Source organism: Manihot esculenta, chromosome 11 (assembly GCF_001659605.2).
Source record: "Manihot esculenta cultivar AM560-2 chromosome 11, M.esculenta_v8, whole genome shotgun sequence".
NCBI lineage: Eukaryota > Viridiplantae > Streptophyta > Magnoliopsida > Malpighiales > Euphorbiaceae > Manihot > Manihot esculenta.
The window spans coordinates 1377134-1382628 of record NC_035171.2 but is presented as its reverse complement, the minus strand read 5'-3'; the positions used below and the strand labels follow the sequence as shown (position 1 = coordinate 1382628).

General features: G+C 26.0%; 1 long non-coding RNA gene across 1 annotated transcript; it reads left to right on the top strand.

The window, feature by feature from the left end:
• The first annotated feature begins 4250 nt into the window (after nucleotides 1-4250).
• On the top strand, nucleotides 4251-5076 carry LOC122725065. The gene is made up of 3 exons (XR_006352444.1): nucleotides 4251-4327; nucleotides 4418-4663; nucleotides 4757-5076. It is a non-coding gene; the product is annotated as an uncharacterized LOC122725065 (long non-coding RNA).
• The last annotated feature ends 419 nt before the right edge of the window (nucleotides 5077-5495 follow it).

Sequence of the window (5495 nt, the reverse complement as noted above, 5' to 3'; positions counted from 1 at the left end):
TAGAGAATCCCATATTTGTAAGTGTTGTGGGAATCTACTAGATTACATAAATTTCTATGAACACTCAACCTGCTCAGAACAGAGCGAATCTTAGTGAAGAACTGAGTGCTATGGTATTCAGATTTTCCAGGGTGAAATATCTACGATTAAGTATCAGATTTTCCTGGGTGAAATATCTACGATTAAGTATCAGCTTATCTTATCAAACCCTTAGTATGTGACCCTATCTTACGCTAACAACTCATGACTTATTTTGTGAGATTATTATGTCCCATCACGAATGTATTAGATAAGAAACTTGAGTGATTGAAAAATGCAAATACATAAAATTGATGAATGATGATTTTCACATACATGCTGAATAGTAAATCTACAACCATTTATTTATCTATATTAATCTATTTTATAAATTTTATTTTTTTATTTTATCTCGTTATTCCAGTTTGCAAAAAGAAAAAAATTATTTTAATTATGTGAAACTTTAAAAAATTAAGAATGAAGAAAAAAATATTTTAATTATTTCATTTAAAAAAAATGTCAAAGTTTAGTATTTTATTTGCGAAATTTCATACTGAATTCAAAGAAAATCTCATATACATAGATTCTTTCCTTGTCGTTATGGATGAAGATTTGAGGAGAAATTTTTTTTCTTGTATTATGGTCGAAGATTCGAGGAGAAATCTTTTTGAAGAAGAAGATAATGATCTAAACACAAGAATGACACAATTTTTTTACAAAAAGTTATGCATTAAAATCTTTATATTACCATCATTTAATTCAAGACTTACGAGATAAAAACTGTAATTAGAAAGAATGGATAATAAAAAATAAGTCACACTCTCTTCAACACATAATGGAAGCGTAATACAATTTTAGATCACTTAATACATGTATGGTCAAATTACACTTAAACTAATTTTGTTATTTTAGTATTTTAGTATTTTGTAAAATTTATTTTAAATTAATTTGGTCTAAATTAAAAGTCAAATTCATGCCGCCCATTTTAAAAGGAGATTCCTCCGAAGACAATTTAGAAAAAGGATCTTCAATTTAATTTAGGTTTGACTAGATATATTTTCTATATTGTAGTTACACCTTAGAGGCTATAAAAATAACCTTAAGATGGTAGCCACGAGAATACCATGAAAAAAGTTAATGTTATGGATAATATTTTGGTTAATCTCCATTATTTAGTAAATTATTAAAATTCAATTTTGTGGTGCTCTAATATGAATTTCCTCCATATTTAGTTAGTTTATCAAGAAAATTTTGTGATGTTCTCAAAACTTGAATCGTTTAATTATCTATATTTCTAACCACATGAGTTGATTAAGGGTATAGTAGAACAATCTTTACTCCATAATCTTAGTTTCTAATCACATTAATTAGTTAGAGTGTGATAAACCAATCTTCTGGAGGATATTTTTGTTTAATTTTTTATCATGTGTTCAGATTCTTAAAACAGTTGGTCTTGAATTCCGCATCGAACTATTTTTAAAGTATATTATAAAATTATAAAAAATTATAAAATATATAATTTTTTTTTTATAATTATTTTTCTTCTATTGTAGATCACGTAGTTTAATTATTGGAACGCTATGTGCGATTTTTAAAAATTTAAAAATATTGGTTTAAATTAGTTAAGAAGGTAAAATAAATTAATTTTAACAACGAATCAAATTTAATGTTTATTATAATAATATAAATTATTTTATAATAATTTAATAACTAATTAATTAAAAAAATAAAGAAATCCTTAATTATTTAAATATTGAAACTAAAAAAAGATGTTTTAAAAAATATAATCTAAATTTATTTAGGGCAAACAAAATTATCAAAAGTTGAATGATGATTTTCTTAAGCCTCAATTAACTTTTTTTTTTTAATTTTAATTCTAAAAAATATAGTTATATCTTTCAATAATATTTGATCATTGATATTTCATGGTCATTTCTCACATAAATTTTCAATTTTCATATTATCACCCTATAAAAAAATAAAGCTTAATAAATGGATAGATTATATTCAAAATACCTAAACTTAAGCTTTAGATAATTTCCAACGTTACTCACTATTTTTTATATTATTTTAGTGCAAAACATTAATTTTTCTCTCGATGAACTTGTCTTATTGTTAGATTTTGGCAATGAGTTGCCTTGATTTTTTCTTTGACACCTGTCACCTTGTGGAATTTTAGTAATGAGTTGTCTTGATTTTTTCCTTAACGAACCTGTCGTCTTGTGGGATTTTGGCAATAATGTGCATTGGTTTTTCCTTTAACAAACTTGTCGCCTTGTGAGATTCTTTTTCTCTTGATAAACCGTTGCCCTGGAATTTTTTTTCCCTTGATGAACTTTTCACCCTGTGAGATTCTTCTTCTCTTGACAGACTTGCTGCCTAGTGGATTTCTTTTTCCCTTGACGAATTTATCGCATTGTGAGATTATTTTTCCCTTGATGAACTTGTTGTCTTTTGAGATTATTTTCCCTTGACGAACTTATCGCATTGTGAGATCATTTTTCCTTTGACGAACTTGTTGCTTTGTGGGATACTTTTTCTCGTGATGAACTTTTTGACTTATAAGATTTTGGCAATAAATTGCTTTGATTTTGAAATCCACTATAATGGATGGAAGCCACTGAAAGAGAGCATAAAACTTTTATTTTGTGAAATGTATCATCACTATACAGTTGGTCCTCTTTTATAACTCATATGCAAAGTTAATTCTCATGCAAAATATTTATGTGGAATTTCTTAATACTTATTAGGAATTATGATATAACATTATAAAAATTTAATTTGTACGAGATGACCATAATAACACGTTGATATTAAATTGATGCAGAGTCTAAATAAGATAAATATAAAAGGAAAAAGTAATTATTGCTTACTATGCGTTACCAAGACACATAAGATTATTTTATTGATATGTGTAAATATCATCATCTTGTTAATAAAATAATTAATAGCTTTTTTCTTTTTTTATTATTTTTAAAAAAAGTCTTAATAAAGCACTAATATTGATAGACTTTCATGCTTAATGAGAGCCGAAGAGATACTTAAAAATAATATTGCGTTAAAATATTTATGTAAGTTATTTAGCGATTGAAAAATTTCGTTGCTGATTTAGCGACTGATATTTACTATCATAAAGTTTGTCGCTCCAATTTAACGATGTAAATTATATTCACAAAAATTTTGTGACGGATATCAAATATTGGATTAAACTCATCAATAATTTATTATCAAAGCTTTTACGATGAAATAAAATATTTTAGTGACGGAAATTTTTTAGTGTAGAAGCCTATATTTCTATTAAATTGTTAAATAGATACAAAGTGAAAACTTCTTGCGAAATAAAATTCAATAGCGTTGAAAAATTTTCATAGAACCCAAATTTCTAAAAAATATGATAGAAATACAAATTTGTCGTAAATCCCTTTTGCGACGGATCACAATTTTTTAGCGATGAAAATTTTCCGTCGCAGAAGTCCAAATACACATAGTGGTGCAAATTTATTGTGAAAACTTTTGCGAACAAACCCTTAGCAAGGAAAATGTTTCATTTAACTTTTTTTCTCATTGAAATTTTATTTACACAAAATCTTTTCAAAAATTAAAATTTATTTTTATTTTCCAAGATAAACATTAAATTTTTATATCATCAAAAAGTCATTGATTTTAATTAAATGAAAATTATTATTATATATAAGATATTGGGTAGGATGAAATTGAAAAAAAAACTAAATAATTATTAAGTGAATTAGGTTTAATAAATAAAAAATTAAATATCTTTGTAGAAAATAAAAAAATTAAAATTTAATATAAAAATTTAAAGTTGCTAATAAATAACTTTATTGACATATGAATTTGATGGTAAATAATTAAATTTTTACTTAGATTTTGATTTTGGTCATATTTGAAGCTGAAAGTATAAAAAAAACAGTAGAGACAGTTTTAGAATTGTTTTAGACGAGAAGGTACTGCCTTAACCAATGCTATAACTCAAACTCGACATACAGATCGTAAGATTTTTATTTGGACAGCTATATAGATTTCAAATTATTTCAAATAGTTTCAAATACAATCATATTAAAAATTAATTAGGATAACAACGATAGAAGTATTAGTAAATTTATTTTACTTCTTTTGAATTTTAAATACATATATTTTTTAGAAAATGTGTATATAAAAGTTGTTTTAGAAGTAGGGTTTCATCTCTCTTCTTTCAATTCTCTTCCTTTTCGTCTCTTATTTATATTAAAATAATGAATTGGTTACTCTTGCAACTGAAGTGGTTGGGAATAATATTTCGGTTAAGATCAAGGTTTGGTCGATGTTTTATACACGATAAATATATAATGAGTTAGTTTCAGCATGTGAGTTAATAAAATGTTATACTTGTGGTTTTTGGCAGGAGTTGTATGATTTAGGAGCAAGGAAATTTGTATTTCAGACTCTGCCCTTGGCCTCCTTCCATATGTTAAGCAAACGCGCAATGATTCCATTATTTCTGAAAAACTGAATTTTGTAGCACTTTTGGAAACTGAAGAACTAGCTCTGGCGCTCAAGGAGATTCAACAACAAAATCCAGCATTCAATTTTACAATCTTTCGGGACTTCTTTCCCATTCTCGGGAGAGTATTATTACCTCCACTTTTTGGTAAGTATATATGTGTAAATAAAATTTCTAAATATATATTAGAGTTTGTGGTTAGCAATTCTTGATTCATATATTAATTGTTGGTTTGAGCAGGATTCAACGAAAGTCGCGTCGCATGCTGTGGCAATGGCACAGTTCGTGGCCAAGGTTGTGGAGTTTTAGGTTATGAATACTGCGTATGTGGTAATAAGAGAGAATACTTGTTTTTTGATGGGACTCATTATAGTGAGGCTACTAATAAACAACTAGTTGAAATGATGTGGGACAAGAAATCAGGTTTCATATTCCCTTATGGTGTTAAGGATTTCTTTGAAATATCTAACTCCACATCTCTCAAGTCTGCAACTTAATTATTAAGTTGTTGCTGTATTTCTGAGGCATCAGCATTCCCTCATAGTCACACTAGTATGGCTTTTATTAAATTTCAGCTTTGTATATATATATATATATATATATTTCTGTGAAATTCTTACATATAGAAACAGTTAAGCCTAAAAAGTATACTCATAATTTTTTATATATAATTTATGTAAAATTTTCATATATGTAATATAATATATCTTAGTACATTACTTTTATATTATTAAAATTTTAATTAGGAAGAATGGTTTGATGTAATTAAGAAAAAAAAGAAGGGAAATCAAGTAAATATAACTAATGAGAGTAAAATGAAAGTTAAATGTATTGGTAATTCTATTTAATTTGGAGGCTGAAATGGTTGAAATTTCAATTTAAATGGAATTAGTAATTGAAATTTTTTTTTATTATTTTTAGAATTTTATTTAGTGACAATCAATAAAATTAAATTGTGAGTGGTTAATCAGTAGAATGA